We start from the raw sequence: 17,998 nt of genomic DNA, 5'->3' as shown, positions 1-17,998 counted from the left end.
CTTTATAAAGGGATGAGGGTTTCACACCAAAATTCAAATTATGCCACTCAGTAGTAATAATAATTTTATTTATATAGCGCTCTTTCTCCAACAGGACTCAAGGCACTTTACAGATATCAAAAACAATGCACATAATACAGAGGATTTGAGTAATACAGCAATAGATCAGCAACACCGACATAAAAGAAAACCTTAAGCACACACAAAGCATAATGCATGATTGGTGTAGGCATTTTGGGTAATAACTTCCAAGGGTTGTGTATTCCACCCTCACAAGGTACCAGGTGCAGCAGCCATCTTGGGCGCACAGCGTAGGATTACCCAGGGTGGAATAGTCCACCCCTAGAACAGATGACACAAAATGGGGGTGATTTCAGAGTCCTACAGTTCAGAGTAGGGTTCCATCAAAACCACCAGGTCCATGTATTTTTCATCCCATCCACAAGTTTAACATATGGGGCAGCCATGTTGGGCGCACTTTGAAGGTTACACTGTGGGAGGTGAGCCATACAAGGGCCAAGTTCATATATGGGAAAACTGACGCTTATGTAGTAGTATGATGTACCCTGTATGTAGGGCGCAATGGCAGGGTGTGCAATCAGTGGAGGTAAACATTACAGGAAAAGCACACGGTAAGGTGGAAGAGAAGAAGAAAAAACAGAGGTGGGGGGGAATAAACAATAGCAGCTACGTGCGATCAACTCGGAATGATCCCCATGGTTTTATCAATTAGCTAACAAATTTGCTGCTGCGATCAGGTCTGAATTAGGCCCTAAGCTCAGTGGTTAAAAGCCAAGTTGTGCTCCTTCTTTTTCATACAAGCTACCATCAGCTAATACTTACTGACTGTATAGTGTAGAACACAGGTTCTCAATGTTGGTCCTCAGGACCCCAAACAGTTCATGTTTTCCAGGTCTCCTTATAGAATCGCAAGTGAAATCATTAGCTCCACCTGTTGATCTTTTAAAATGTGTCCTTGAGTAATGAAATACACTTGTGCACCTGCTAGGTAAGCTGGAAAACATGAACTGTGTGGGGTCCTGAGGACTGAGTTTGAGAACCACTGGTCTAGAACATACTAGCCTACATTTTCTCCCAGGGATTCGGGAGCAGGCGGTCTATATGGGGTTGTGGATCCTAGACAGCTGTCTTACCCAAAATCATGTCACAGAAATTCCTAGAGAGTAGGGAAGTATACTCTGGAACAGTGACGTGCGGTGAGGTTATAGGCCAGGGAGGCACCGATTTTAAATATATATATATAAAAATTCAATGCAATACCCAGCCCAGCGGCCCCCTGTCTCACCTGCGTATCCAGGACAGTGCCGCTGCTGCTGGCTGGGAGGGTGGAAGGAAGGGAAGAGCGCTGTTGTCCTCGGTCTCCGTCTCCACACGCACCACAGCACCAATGCCTTCAGGACTACAGCTGCTGTAGACGCCAGTCACCGCCGGGTCTCCCCGCCGCTTCCGCCCACGGTGTATGGGTGATTGGACAGCGGATCCAGCACTGGATCCGCTGTCCAATCACAGCTGCCTCGCTGACATGGGAGTGGTGTCCCTGTCAACAAGGCACTTGTAGAAGTGCTGCTTTCACCATTTTTTTTAATGGGCTTTTACAGCCCACGTGCTAGGCCCCGCCCCCCGCTTAATACCATTCCCATTCCCAACGGGAAGGCACTGCTATCAGTGGACAGAACTCTGCAGTTTCCTGCTGCATGGAGAATGGGAGTTTCTGGGTATTAACTGGTCATATGTATGGAAGAGAAGCATCACCTGGGCATGTTATGTGCATATTGCCAGAGTTCTTCACCATTCTCATGGTATACGAGTGTATGGTGTACGCTATATCTCCTGCACCCAGCACAGGAGGTGTAAATGACAATGGTAGTGATGACTGCTGCGGATGTATTTGTAGTGTCTGTATGCAGACTCATTATCATGACGTGTGACTTAGAAACAAGCCCATTATTGTCACACATGTGTAGCTGCAATCAGGGACAGTGTAAATCCTGGAGCACAGGGAGAGAAGATTGTCACATAACACCATGCTGTCTGGATCGATCCCATCGCGACAACCATGCCTCCTGACATCGATCTTAAAGACCACCTGTATCAGACATAGGGATCAATCTTTTCAATAGAACAATCTGCAATGTCCATCCCTTAACTTGTCATCCCCAAAGACAGCAGTAACCATTGGTTAGGAAGGGGTTTTGGAATGCTGTTTTTAAAATTACAGTGTTATTAAAGATAAAAGCTGTCAAATGTTTTAAAAACAGTTGCCATAATTGGACCCTATTATGCGTCACCCGGGGGGTCTACACTTACTCCCTTGCTGAATGACACATTTTTTTTTACCAGGAATCATGTATGGTGCAGATTTGGTGGTCTTATAAATTTTCCAGTTATGTATTAATAATCACTTAAGCAACTAAAAAGTGGTATTTGGAATTATATATATTTTTTATACAGATGTTTACAATTATGTCATGCAGTGGGGGCCAAGTTTGGAGACGAGCCCAATTTGATACACTCAAAAGCTTTCTTTATAATATAGGCTCTAGTAATGTAGGTACATCGTCTTCCAGATGACACTGTATCTGTGAAGCTTGGGATGAGGATATTGATCAGGGAGCTAAAGGTGCTATTAAGCAGTATGTTTAAGAATTCTTCAAACATATCTTGCATAGAGGTTAATCCACTGCTCAGTGGCGTAACTTCATCCCCAGAACAGAGGGGACAGGATAGATGGGTGACAGGACTAGGGTAGAGAGACAGGGAAAGGTCAGGGATGACAGGGTCATGACAGAACAGAGAGGACAGGAGAGAGAGGTGTCGGACAGGGCAGAGGTGACAGGGCCAATAGGAGATGACAGAGACATTATAAAGGGAAAGAACAGAAATGACAGGGCCAAAATAAAGAATCAAGATAGAGGGGACAGGTCCAGGACATAGGTGACAGGGCCAGGACAGAGGGGACAGGAGAGAGGAGTGACAGGGTCAGGACCGAGATGACATGGACAAGATAGAGGTGATAAGCAGAACCAGTACAGAGGGGACAGGAACAGAACCGAAGGGATAGGAGAAATGGTTTACAGGGCCAGGACGGGGGTGACAGGGACAAGACAAGAGTGACAAGGACAGAGCCAGACAGAAGGGACAGGGACAGGACAGAAGGGACCGGCGAGAGGGATGACAGAGCCAGGATAGAGGCAACATGACAGTCATAAAATAAGGTAGATGAAACTACATTTACAGAGGAGAAGGTCCTAACAGAACTTTCAAAAATAAAAGTGGATAAATCAATGGGACCAGATGGGATACACCCAAGGAAACTAAAAGAGCTAAAAGATGTGCTGGTGGCACCATTAACAGAATTATTTAACCAGTCACTAAATACATGTGCCATTCCAGAGGACTGGAAAAGAGCTAATGTAGTTCCACTGTACAAAAGTGAAAGCAAGGAAGAAGCAAGTAACTACAGACCAGTAAGCCTTACATCAGTAGTAGGGAAAGTAATGGAAAAACTATTAAAAGAAAGAGTTGTGGAATATCTTAAATCAAACAACTTACATGATCCAAAACAGCATGGATTTACTGGTGGGAGATCATGCCAAACAAATCTTATTGACTTTTTTGACTCTGTGATGAAAATAATAGATCAAGGGGGAGCTGTAGATGTAGCATATCTAGAATTTAGTAAGGCATTTGACACTGTCCCACATCGCAGACTGCTAAATAAACTTGAAAGCTTGGGAGTGGATTATAAAACAGTTAAATGGATAAGAACCTGGTTGCAGGATAGGAAACAGACAGTTGTAGTAAATGGAGTGCAATCTATGGAGGGAGATGTTACCAGTGGAGTACCCCAGGGATCTGTACTCGGACCAGTTCTCTTTAATATCTTTGTTGGTGACATTGCAAATGGTATTGAAGGGAAAGTATGCCTTTTTGCAGATGATACAAAGATATGCAACAGGGTAGACACACCAAGAGGGGTGAAACAAATGATTGATGACCTAGCTAGGCTTGAAAAATGGTCAAGAACGTGGCAACTACAGTTTAATGCTAAAAAAATCATGCACTTGGGTCTCAAAAACCCAAAGGCTAAATAGTATCAAGGGTACTATAATGGAAACTACTGAGGAGGAAAGGGATTTAGCAGTCAATATTCAAGTGACTTAAAGGCAGGAAAGCAATGCAACAAAGCAATGAGAAAGGCAAGCAGATGCTTGGTTGCATAGGGAGAGGAATCAGTAGCAGGAAAAAAGAAGTAATAATGCCACTGTATAGGTCATTGGTACGGCCCCATCTGGAATACTGTGTCCAGTTCTGGAGACCTTATCTCCAGAAGGATATAAATACATTAGAGAGTGTACAAAGAAGGGCAACTAAAATGGTGCATGGCCTACATCACAAAAAACTTTCCCGGAAAGGCTAAAAGATCTTAACTTGTATAGTTTGGAGGAGAGAAGGGAAAGGGGGGACATGATAGAAACTTTCAAATATATCAAGGGTCTTAACAAAGTTCAGGAGGGAAACATTCTTCAAAGGAGGAGAAGTATTAGAACTCGGGGACATGCACTGAAACTGGAGGGAGGCAGGTTCAGGGGAAATTTAAGGAAAACTTATTTCACAGAAAGGGTAGTGGATAAGTGGAAAAGCCTCCCATCAGTGGTGGTAGAGGCTAAGACTGTAGAGCAATTTAAACATGCTTGGGATAGGCATATGAATATCCTTACAAAGAATTAAGGTTCAAAAAGGGTTGAGATTACCTAAAGGATTAAAAAAAGGGGCAGACTAGATGGGCCAAGTGGTTCTTATCTGCCGTCAAATTCTATGTTTCTATGACAGGGGTGACAGAACAGAAGAGACAGGAAAGCAATGAAAGGGACAGGACAGAGGTGACAGGGACAGAACAGAAAGGACAGGAGAGAAGGGATACAGGGTCAGCACAAAGGTGACAGGGACAGGAGAGAGGGGAGACATGGCCAGCACAGAGGTGACAGGGTTGGGACAGGACAGGGGTGACAGACAGGAGAGAGGGGAGACAGGGGCAGAACAGAGGTAACACAGGTCAGAGGTGACAGGAACAGAACAAAAGGGATAGAAGAGGGGGGTGACAGAGCCAGGGCAGATGTGACAGGGGCAAGATAGAGGTGACAAGGACAGAAGAGAGGGGAGACAGGGCAGGCACAGAGGGGACTGAACAAGGACACAGCCCTGAATTCAGCACTGGTGGGATGAGGTAGTTGGCAGCCTGGCCGCACAAACTATATATACTGTAACTGAAACTGTAACCCTCCCTCCAGTACCACTCCCCACTGGCTATACTGTATGTACTTTAGCCTGCAGCTGCTTAGAGCCTGCTCCCACAGCCAAAGGAGGTGGGTCCCGCTGATGCCCCCGCAAGGAGTAGGAGCAAGAAAAGGTGGTAGCTGCAGGCTGGGTTGTGCACTGTCATATCGTCATCTAGCCTATGGGGGTGCCGTCTCTATGATCCTTCCTTAATCCTACCCAGCAATCAATATGGTAACCATCTAATAAGCTGGAGTCACATACAACAATGATCGAGGACTGGATCAAGTACTCTGTTATTATTGTTGTATGTGATTCTGGCATACAGTACTAGCTGGGCAGGAATGTGTATTGTGGAGGTGTTGGAAGGATGCGTGACCTAGGAAGCTCAGTGGTGCCGGCACTGGCTGTAATAGGCTGTACACCCGTTCAGCCTCTACTGACACTGCTCTCCACTCGCAGCTCCTCTGTCTATTATAGCAGGAAGGGCATGGAATGGCTGGGGAGCAATGGAGGAAGTGCTCCCTTCAGGGCTGGAGCCCGATGGCAATGGACTCCATTGTCTCTGGCAGTTCTGCCCAGTCACTCCTCTTATACCCCTTTTGCACTGACTTGAAAAACCTGGGTTATTGTACATGAACGCGCAATGACCCCGGATTTTGTCAGTGGAAATGGCTCCACCTGGGTATCTAGCAGGATTTTACATTGGAAGGACCTGGGTGAGCTGCAGTGTAAATGAGTAACATGGGTCTTCCAACCTGGGTCCCGTTTACAGCATGGGAAGAGCGGCTTTCCGGCATGAGGAGATGAAGCCCCAGCACTGTGCAGTGTTGATAATGGTGGAAAGGAGTCTGTTCCGGGTCTGACCCAGTTTGGAACTTTGGTCAAAAAGGGGTATTAGTATATTCAAGATGGTATACACAACAGAGAAAGATAAACTATCTTTGTGGGGGCACGATTCCCTGTAACAGCTAAAATGTAAGATTTAATGTAGAATAAAACAACAACACAAACACATAAGCAAATATCTTCAAAGTACTAAGAAAAAACTTTTTAAAACACACTAAGTGGGTTATTCAGGTCGCATGGCCAGTGGTGCAGAGAAAGGGGTGGGGGGGGAAGAGGGTACAAATTACCTGGGCCCAGGTCTGATAGAGGGACCCATTGAGGACCCAGTGGGAGCCCCGGGCCCCCTCCCCCTTACCTGGCAGTAGCAGCTCTTCTCTTCAGCCCAGCACATGCTTCTCTGTGGTGGGCTGCAATGTGGCCATGGAGGTGCTTAAAATTAGAGATGTGCACTTGAAATTTTTCGGGTTTTGTGTTTTGGTTTTGGGTTCGGTTCCGCGGCCGTGTTTTGGGTTCGACCGCGTTTTGGCAAAACCTCACCGAATTTTTTTTGTCGGATTCGGGTGTGTTTTGGATTCGGGTGTTTTTTTCAAAAAACACTAAAAAACAGCTTAAATCATAGAATTTGGGGGTCATTTTGATCCCAAAGTATTATTAACCTCACAAACCATAATTTCCACTCATTTTCAGTCTATTCTGAATACCTCACACCTCACAATATTATTTTTAGTCCTAAAATTTGCACCGAGGTCGCTGGATGACTAAGCTAAGCGACCCTAGTGGCCGACACAAACACCTGGCCCATCTAGGAGTAGCACTGCAGTGTCACGCAGGATGGCCCTTCCAAAAAACACTCCCCAAACAGCACATGACGCAAAGAAAAAAAGAGGCGCAATGAGGTAGCTGTGTGAGTAAGATAAGCGACCCTAGTGGCCGACACAAACACCTGGCCCATCTAGGAGTGGCACTGCAGTGTCACGCAGGATGGCCCTTCCAAAAAACCCTCCCCAAACAGCACATGACGCAAAGAAAAAAAGAGGCGCAATGAGGTAGCTGTGTGAGTAAGATAAGCGACCCTAGTGGCCGACACAAACACCGGGCCCATCTAGGAGTGGCACTGCAGTGTCACGCAGGATGTCCCTTCCAAAAAACCCTCCCCAAACAGCACATGACGCAAAGAAAAAAAGAGGCGCAATGAGGTAGCTGTGTGAGTAAGATAAGCGACCCTAGTGGCCGACACAAACACCGGGCCCATCTAGGAGTGGCACTGCAGTGTCACGCAGGATGTCCCTTCCAAAAAACCCTCCCCAAACAGCACATGACGCAAAGAAAAAAAGAGGCGCAATGAGGTAGCTGTGTGAGTAAGATAAGCGACCCTAGTGGCCGACACAAACACCGGGCCCATCTAGGAGTGGCACTGCAGTGTCACGCAGGATGTCCCTTCCAAAAAACCCTCCCCAAACAGCACATGACGCAAAGAAAAAAAGAGGCGCAATGAGGTAGCTGTGTGAGTTAGATAAGCGACCCTAGTGGCCGACACAAACACCGGGCCCATCTAGGAGTGGCACTGCAGTGTCACGCAGGATGTCCCTTCCAAAAAACCCTCCCCAAACAGCACATGACGCAAAGAAAAAAAGAGGCGCAATGAGGTAGCTGTGTGAGTAAGATAAGCGACCCTAGTGGCCGACACAAACACCGGGCCCATCTAGGAGTGGCACTGCAGTGTCACGCAGGATGTCCCTTCCAAAAAACCCTCCCCAAACAGCACATGACGCAAAGAAAAAAAGAGGCGCAATGAGGTAGCTGTGTGAGTAAGATAAGCGACCCTAGTGGCCGACACAAACACCTGGCCCATCTAGGAGTGGCACTGCAGTGTCACGCAGGATGGCCCTTCCAAAAAACCCTCCCCAAACAGCACATGACGCAAAGAAAAAAAGAGGCGCAATGAGGTAGCTGTGTGAGTAAGATAAGCGACCCTAGTGGCCGACACAAACACCGGGCCCATCTAGGAGTGGCACTGCAGTGTCACGCAGGATGTCCCTTCCAAAAAACCCTCCCCAAACAGCACATGACGCAAAGAAAAAAAGAGGCGCAATGAGGTAGCTGTGTGAGTGAGATAAGCGACCCTAGTGGCCGACACAAACACTGGGCCCATCTAGGAGTGGCACTGCAGTGTCACGCAGGATGTCCCTTCCAAAAAACCCTCCCCAAACAGCACATGACGCAAAGAAAAAAAGAGGCGCAATGAGGTAGCTGTGTGAGTAAGATAAGCGACCCTAGTGGCCGACACAAACACCGGGCCCATCTAGGAGTGGCACTGCAGTGTCACGCAGGATGGCCCTTCCAAAAAATACTCCCCAAACAGCACATGACGCAAAGAAAAATTAAAGAAAAAAAGAGGTGCAAGATGGAATTGTCCTTGGGCCCTCCCACCCACCCTTATGTTGTATAAACAGGACATGCACACTTTAACCAACCCATCATTTCAGTGACAGGGTCTGCCACACGACTGTGACTGAAATGACGGGTTGGTTTGGACCCCCACCTAAAAAGAAGCAATTAATCTCTCCTTGCACAAACTGGCTCTACAGAGGCAAGATGTCCACCTCATCATCATCCTCCGATATATCACCGTGTACATCCCCCTCCTCACAGATTATCAATTCGTCCCCACTGGTATCCACCATCTCAGCTCCCTGTGTTCTTTGTGGAGGCAATTGCTGCTGGTCAATGTCTCCACGGAGGAATTGATTATAATTAATTTTAATGAACATCATCTTCTCCACATTTTCTGGATGTAACCTCGTACGCCGATTGCTGACAAGGTGAGCGGCGGCACTAAACACTCTTTCGGAGTACACACTTGTGGGAGGGCAACTTAGGTAGAATAAAGCCAGTTTGTGCAAGGGCCTCCAAATTGCCTCTTTTTCCTGCCAGTATAAGTACGGACTGTGTGACGTGCCTACTTGGATGCGGTCACTCATATAATCCTCCACCATTCTTTCAATGGTGAGAGAATCATATGCAGTGACAGTAGACGACATGTCCGTAATCGTTGTCAGGTCCTTCAGTCCGGACCAGATGTCAGCATCAGCAGTCGCTCCAGACTGCCCTGCATCACCGCCAGCGGGTGGGCTCGGAATTCTGAGCCTTTTCCTCGCACCCCCAGTTGCGGGAGAATGTGAAGGAGGAGATGTTGACAGGTCGCGTTCCGCTTGACTTGACAATTTTCTCACCAGCAGGTCTTTGAACCCCAGCAGACTTGTGTCTGCCGGAAAGAGAGATCCAAGGTAGGCTTTAAATCTAGGATCGAGCATGGTGGCCAAAATGTAGTGCTCTGATTTCAACAGATTGACCACCCGTGAATCCTTGTTAAGCGAATTAAGGGCTCCATCCACAAGTCCCACATGCCTAGCGGAATCGCTCTGTGTTAGCTCCTCCTTCAATGTCTCCAGCTTCTTCTGCAAAAGCCTGATGAGGGGAATGACCTGACTCAGGCTGGCAGTGTCTGAACTGACTTCACGTGTGGCAAGTTCAAAGGGCATCAGAACCTTGCACAATGTTGAAATCATTCTCCACTGCGCTTGAGACAGGTGCATTCCACCTCCTATATCGTGCTGAATTGTATAGGCTTGAATGGCCTTTTGCTGCTCCTCCAACCTCTGAAGCATATAGAGGGTTGAATTCCACCTCGTTACCACTTCTTGCTTCAGATGATGGCAGGGCAGGTTCAGTTGTTTTTGGTGGTGCTCCAGTCTTCTGTACGTGGTGCCTGTACGCCGAAAGTGTCCCGCAATTCTTCTGGCCACCGACAGCATCTCTTGCACACCCCTGTCGTTTTTAAAAAAATTCTGCACCACCAAATTCAAGGTATGTGCAAAACATGGGACGTGCTGGAATTTGCCCATATTTAATGCACACACAATATTGCTGGCGTTGTCCGATGCCACAAATCCACAGGAGAGTCCAATTGGGGTAAGCCATTCCGCGATGATCTTCCTCAGTTGCCGTAAGAGGTTTTCAGCTGTGTGCGTATTCTGGAAAGCGGTGATACAAAGCGTAGCCTGCCTAGGAAAGAGTTGGCGTTTGCGAGATGCTGCTACTGGTGCCGCCGCTGCTGTTCTTGCGGCGGGAGTCCATACATCTACCCAGTGGGCTGTCACAGTCATATAGTCCTGACCCTGCCCTGCTCCACTTGTCCACATGTCCGTGGTTAAGTGGACATTGGGTACAACTGCATTTTTTAGGACACTGGTGAGTCTTTTTCTGACGTCCGTGTACATTCTCGGTATCGCCTGCCTAGAGAAGTGGAACCTAGATGGTATTTGGTAACGGGGGCACACTGCCTCAATAAATTGTCTAGTTCCCTGTGAACTAACGGCGGATACCGGACGCACGTCTAACACCAACATAGTTGTCAAGGCCTCAGTTATCCGCTTTGCAGCAGGATGACTGCTGTGATATTTCATCTTCCTCGCAAAGGACTGTTGGACAGTCAATTGCTTACTGGAAGTAGTACAAGTGGGCTTATGACTTCCCCTCTGGGATGACGATCGACTCCCAGCAGCAACAACAGCAGCGCCAGCAGCAGTAGGCATTACACTCAAGGATGCATCGGAGGAATCCCAGGCAGGAGAGGACTCGTCAGAATTGCCAGTGACATGGCCTGCAGGACTATTGGCATTCCTGGGTAAGGAGGAAATTGACACTGAGGGAGTTGGTGGGGTGGTTTGCGTGAGCTTGGTTACAAGAGGAAGGGATTTACTGGTCAGTGGACTGCTTCCGCTGTCACCCAAAGTTTTTGAACTTGTCACTGACTTATTATGAATGCGCTGCAGGTGACGTATAAGGGAGGATGTTCCGAGGTGGTTAACGTCCTTACCCCTACTTATTACAGCTTGACAAAGGCAACACACGGCTTGACACCTGTTGTCCGCATTTCTGTTGAAATACTTCCACACCGAAGAGCTGATTTTTTTGGTATTTTCACCAGGCATGTCAATGGCCATATTCCTCCCACGGACAACAGGTGTCTCCCCGGGTGCCTGACTTAAACAAACCACCTCACCATCAGAATCCTCCTGGTCAATTTCCTCCCCAGCGCCAGCAACACCCATATCCTCCTCATCCTGGTGTACTTCAACACTGACATCTTCAATCTGACTATCAGGAACTGGACTGCGGGTGCTCCTTCCAGCACTTGCAGGGGGCGTGCAAATGGTGGAAGGCGCATGCTCTTCACATCCAGTGTTGGGAAGGTCAGGCATCGCAACCGACACAATTGGACTCTCCTTGTGGATTTGGGATTTCGAAGAACGCACAGTTCTTTGCGGTGCTTTTGCCAGCTTGAGTCTTTTCATTTTTCTAGCGAGAGGCTGAGTGCTTCCATCCTCATGTGAAGCTGAACCACTAACCATGAACATAGGCCAGGGCCTCAGCCGTTCCTTGCCACTCCGTGTGGTAAATGGCATATTGGCAAGTTTACGCTTCTCCTCCGACAATTTTATTTTAGGTTTTGGAGTCCTTTTTTTACTGATATTTGGTGTTTTGGATTTTACATGCTCTGTACTATGACATTGGGCATCGGCCTTGGCAGACGACGTTGCTGGCATTTCATCGTCTCGGCCATGACTAGTGGCAGCAGCTTCAGCACGAGGTGGAAGTGGATCTTGATCTTTCCCTAATTTTGGAACCTCAACATTTTTGTTCTCCATATTTTAATAGGCACAACTAAAAGGCACCTCAGGTAAACAATGGAGATGGATGGATACTAGTATACTTATGGATGGACTGCAGAGTGCCGACACAGAGGTAGCTACAGCCGTGGACTACCGTACTGTGTCTGCTGCTAATATAGACTGGATGATAATGAGATGAAATCAATATATATGTATATATAATATCACTAGTACTGCAGCCGGACAGGTATATATTATATATTTATTATGTAATGACTGATGACGGACCTGCTGGACACTGTCAGCTCAGCAGCACCGCAGACTGCTACAGTAAGCTACTATAGTAGTATGTATAAAGAAGAAAGAAAAAAACAACAACCACGGGTAGGTGGTATACAATTATGGATGGACTGCCGAGTGCCGACACAGAGGTAGCTACAGCCGTGGACTAACGTACTGTGTCTGCTGCTAATATAGACTGGATGATAATGAGATGAAATCAATATATATGTATATATAATATCACTAGTACTGCAGCCGGACAGGTATATATTATATATTTATTATGTAATGACTGATGACGGACCTGCTGGACACTGTCAGCTCAGCAGCACCGCAGACTGCTACAGTAAGCTACTATAGTAGTATGTATAAAGAGGAAAGAAAAAAAAAACAACCACGGGTAGGTGGTATACAATTATGGATGGACTGCCGAGTGCCGACACAGAGGTAGCTACAGCCGTGGACTAACGTACTGTGTCTGCTGATAATATAGACTGGATGATAATGAGATGAAATCAATATATATGTATATATAATATCACTAGTACTGCAGCCGGACAGGTATATATTATATATTTATTATGTAATGACTGATGACGGACCTGCTGGACACTGTCAGCTCAGCAGCACCGCAGACTGCTACAGTAAGCTACTATAGTAGTATGTATAAAGAAGAAAGAAAAAAAAAACAACCACGGGTAGGTGGTATACAATTATGGATGGACTGCCGAGTGCCGACACAGAGGTAGCTACAGCCGTGGACTAACGTACTGTGTCTGCTGATAATATAGACTGGATGATAATGAGATGAAATCAATATATATGTATATATAATATCACTAGTACTGCAGCCACACAGGTATATATTATATATTTATTATGTAATGACTGATGACGGATCTGCTGGACACTGTCAGCTCAGCAGCACCGCAGACTGCTACAGTAAGCTACTATAGTAGTATGTATAAAGAAGAAAGAAAAAAGCAACAACCACGGGTAGGTGGTATACAATTATGGATGGACTGCCGAGTGCCGACACAGAGGTAGCTACAGCCGTGGACTAACGTACTGTGTCTGCTGATAATATAGACTGGATGATAATGAGATGAAATCAATATATATGTATATATAATATCACTAGTACTGCAGCCGGACAGGTATATATTATATATTTATTATGTAATGACTGATGACGGACCTGCTGGACACTGTCAGCTCAGCAGCACCGCAGACTGCTACAGTAAGCTACTATAGTAGTATGTATAAAGAAGAAAGAAAAAAAAAAAAAACACGGGTAGGTGCTAGGTGGTATACAATATTATATATATATTATATACAATTATATATATATATATATATAATATATATTAAACTCATAAACTGGTGGTGATTATTAAACTGGTGGTCAGGTCACTGGTCACACTATCAGCAACTTGCAAGTAGTACTCCTGAGTCCTAAGCAGACAATCACAATATATATTATACTGGTGGTCAGTGTGGTCACAAACAATGGCAGTGTGGCTGGCACTCTGGCAGCAAAAGTGTGCACTGTACGTTATATGTACTCCTGAGTCCTGAGTCCTGCTCTCAGACTCTAACTGCTCCCCACTGTCAGTGTCTCCCCCACAAGTCAGATAATACAGTCACACTATCTCTATCACTTCAGCAAGTACTAGTAGTAGTAGTACTCCTCCTAATGCTCCCCAAATTACTACTGTGTCTCTCTCTGTCTCACTCTCTTCTCGAATCTCTATAAACGGAGAGGACGCCAGACACGTCCTCTCCCTATGAATCTCAATGCACGTGTGAAAAATGGCGGCGACGCGCGGCTCCTTATATAGAATCCGAGTCTCGCGATAGAATCCGAACCTCGCGAGAATCCGACAGCGTGATGATGACGTTCGGGCGCGCTCGGGTTAACCGAGCAAGGCGGGAAGATCCGAGTCGCTCGGACCCGTGTAAAAAAAACTGAAGTTCGGGCGGGTTCGGATTCCGAGGAACCGAACCCGCTCATCTCTACTTAAAATACCATTTTTTTTTCAGTATTTTTTTCTAAGGGTGAACGGCCATGCCTCCTTGAATTAGACCATGCCCCCTGAAAGTACCTGGGCCCAGCCAGGCTCTCTACTGCCCTGTACATGGCTAAGCTATGTTTAAATACCTTTGCTGTTTTGAAGTGGAAAGGGCATCCTGAAGTAATTTCTATGCAGATGTTCACAAAGGCCTTATGCTTACCCTTCTCCTCTCCCTGTAGTGCCTGCTCTGCAGTTAATTGCTTGCCTGCTCAGGGGATTATGATGAATGTGTTTGCGAATTAAATTACACCAGACCCCTCTTTCAGGTTTCAGGGGTCCCAACTTTCTGTGGAAAATCAAGACCTGGGATGGCCAGTTTGTTGCCATTTTGGCATGGGGACCTCGAGCATTGTGTGTCTTCTTGCTATAGTGTCAGTCCCCGCCTGCTGCTGGTTATACATAAATAGCTGGAATGCCATGCTCCCCCTATTTTACAGTACCAGCCTAGAAGGAGAAGTCTGGGGGTTGGTTATTGATTTGGGAGGGGATCCCACACATTTTTTTTTAAATGTATCTCTTTCTAATATCTTAAACCTAGCAAAGACTGCACAAATCATAGGGGCTAATTCAGACCTGATCGCTGCTGTGCATTTTCGCACAGCGGGTGATCAAGTCTGAACTGCGCATGCGCCGCAGTGCACAGGTGCATGCCAGAGATGCGATCAGCATCTCAGCCCAGTGATCGCCTCTGTCTTATTGACAGGCAAAGGCGTCTACTGGGCGGGAGGGGGTGGATCGGTGGCGTTTTGGGGTGAGTTCATGTCTGTGAAAGTGATCATAGATATGCTAAATTTAGCACATCTGCGATCAAGTCTGAATTATCCCCATAGTTATACTGAATTTGCAATAGGGATCCTGGCAGTCGAAATACCAACGCCAGATTTCTGAGACTGGTAAGTATACTTATCGGAATCCCAACACAACAGATTCTCAACATCGGGTTGCCGCACTCTGTATTTTGACCACCAACATATCGAACCCAACCCATGCAATGCTTCTCTCAAAATCACTGGCCACAGGCAGGTCTATTGGGCAGGGTTACCATCTTTTTGTGGTCAGTTTTAAAACCGACTATTAGTAAATCTGTGTACAAGTCTCTATACGAAAAAATCAATTATTGGTCTGATGTTATAAAGTGTTATATTGTGTAATTAGTAAATATACCCCATGATATCTACATTCAATAAAGTTTGATAAACCTTGACCTCCCCTTATAGCGGTGATAAATTGCCACAGGATGACCAACCCTAACGAAAGGGCATTCAGTTTACTGGCCCTCACTGACCTTACATTTACAGAAACCATGGAGACATCAGCAACGCACTGCCACTTATCTTGTTTTGGGTGCTAGAGACAATTCTTATTATGTATCTGTGCTTACATGATGTGTGACAATGACATAACGGACAATACAGATTATGAACTCATTAGGACTCAGGGCCTAATTCAGACACTTTTGCACAGCTACGATCAGTTACTCAGACATGCGGGGGGGACACCTAGCACATGGCTAGTCATCACCGTGTGTCAGGCCCTACCCCTCCCCGCACAGGTACAAAAGCATCACGCGTTGGCGATGCTTTTGTGCCTGTAGAGTAGTTTCCTACCAGTGCAGCTCCTGCACACTGGCAGGGAGCTACTCGTCGCTATCCGGGTCGCAGCAACTGCGTGTGACATCACGCAGCCGCCGTGGCCTGCCCTCCGCACGGTCCAAGCACGCCTGCATTGCCCGGTCTGCGCCCCTAAAACGGAGGATACAGAAGTACGAGACACAGGCGTTTCCTCAAGTAATGTGTAGTTTATTACCAACAACTAAATGTACACACAGCATACTTAAGTTACACTTCTCAGTGACTGTCAAGCGATACACAAAATAGGGCTTGCATATCTCCTTTTATTCAGTTTCAGCACACAATACTGCAGAGGATAATCTAGCCCCTGTCCCATTGGGCCTAATTCACATGATCGCAACAGCTAATTTGTTAGCTAATGGGCAAAACCATGTGCACTGCAGGGGGTGCAGATATAACATGTGCAGAGAGTGTTAGATTTGGGTGTGGTGTTCTAAATTAAAGTGTAAAAACACAGCAGATAGTATTTACCCTGCACAGAAACAATAAGTAAAGAGCTGCTACTATGTGTTAAGTGTTACATGGGTGAGAGATCATAAAGGTGTTAAAAGTGTTACATTGATAAAAAAAACAAATAGGTTGCTGTAAAGTTCTAAATTATGTGTTACATTGTGATGCCCTAAAGCGGCCCGGCCACACCAACCCAGGGGGGTTGTATTCTTAGCAACCTACAGATTAGGAGCACTGGGCAGTCTACTTTTGTGGGCAATACAGTAATAAACATAATGGGGGAGATTCAATTGTTTGAAAAATCAGTTGGGTGTCTGTGTTTTCCTGTCTATTTTGTAATCTTTTAATGATAGGAGAAATATGGAGCCTTTATCCCTTTATTGCACTGTTCTTCCCAAACCAAATGGTGCACACAAGTCTAGACAGTGTATATACAAATACATCTCAGTTTCTTTGGTAAGCCAACTTTGAGCGCAGAATTGACTGAAAGTGAAATACCTGTATGATGAATTGTGCTCACCGAAGAACACGAACTGGTGTTCACTGCAGAACTAGGGGGGTAATTCCAAGTTGATCGCAGCAGGAAATTTTTTAGCAGTTGGGCACTGCAGGGGGGACAGATTTAACATGTGCAGAGAGAGTTAGATTTGGGTGTGGTGTGTTCAGTCTGAAATCTAAATTGCAGTGTAAAAATAAAGCAGCCAGTATTTACGCTGCACAGAAACAAAATAACCCACCCAAATCTAACTCTCTGCACATGTTATATCTGTCTCCCCTGCAGTGCACATAGTTTTGCCCAACTGCTAACAAAATTCCTACTGCAATCAACTCAGAATTACCCCCAATATGCAAGAGAGCTACGTTATATTTCTGTATGGAGTTTTGCTCACATAGAAGCTAAATGTAGCTCAATATTGGAAGATGCTGTACCATGAGAGTATGCAGCAGTGCAATCAGCAATGCAGTATTATAGTGGGATGCAGTTATAATGCTTGCTGTCAGGATCCTGGCGGTCAGGAGCCCTACGCCAGAATCCCGACAGCCAACATATTACCAGGATACCAGTGACTGTATACTGACAGTCAGTATCCCGACACAGTGCCATAACTAGACATTTTAGTGCTGTGTGCAAGAAACGGCATCGGCGCCCACCCCACCCTCCCTTAACGTAAACCGGCGGCAGTGCGCGCCTCATGGGTGCAAAATATATAGGGGCGTGGCTTCACGCAAAGGGGTGTGGCCACAAAATAATACCAATTCATATAATGGTGCACAGTAGTCTCCATTATTCAAATTACGCCGCACAGTAGCGCCACTACACCAGGTAGAGCCCCTTTTTCACATTATGGCAGACAGCATCCCCCTTTTATACATTACGGCAGACAGCGTCCCCTTTTTACATATTACGGCAGACAGCGTCCCCTCTTTACACATTACGGCAGACAGCGTCCCCTCTTTACACATTACGGCAGACAGCGTCTCCTTTTTACACATTAAGGCATACAGCGTCCCCTTTTTTACACATTACGGCAGACAGCGTCCCCCTTTTTACACATTACGGCAGACAGCGTCCCCCTTTTTACACATTACGGCAGACAGCGTCCCATATAAACATACATATTTATATACACACTCACACATTACATACACACACACACACACACACACACACACACACACACACACACACACACACACACACACATAAAGCAACACAGAGAGACAAAAATTCAAATTT

Source organism: Pseudophryne corroboree, chromosome 3 (genome assembly GCF_028390025.1).
Source record: "Pseudophryne corroboree isolate aPseCor3 chromosome 3, aPseCor3.hap2, whole genome shotgun sequence".
NCBI classification, from domain to species: Eukaryota; Metazoa; Chordata; class Amphibia; order Anura; family Myobatrachidae; genus Pseudophryne; species Pseudophryne corroboree.
This window is presented reverse-complemented; position numbering follows the sequence as displayed.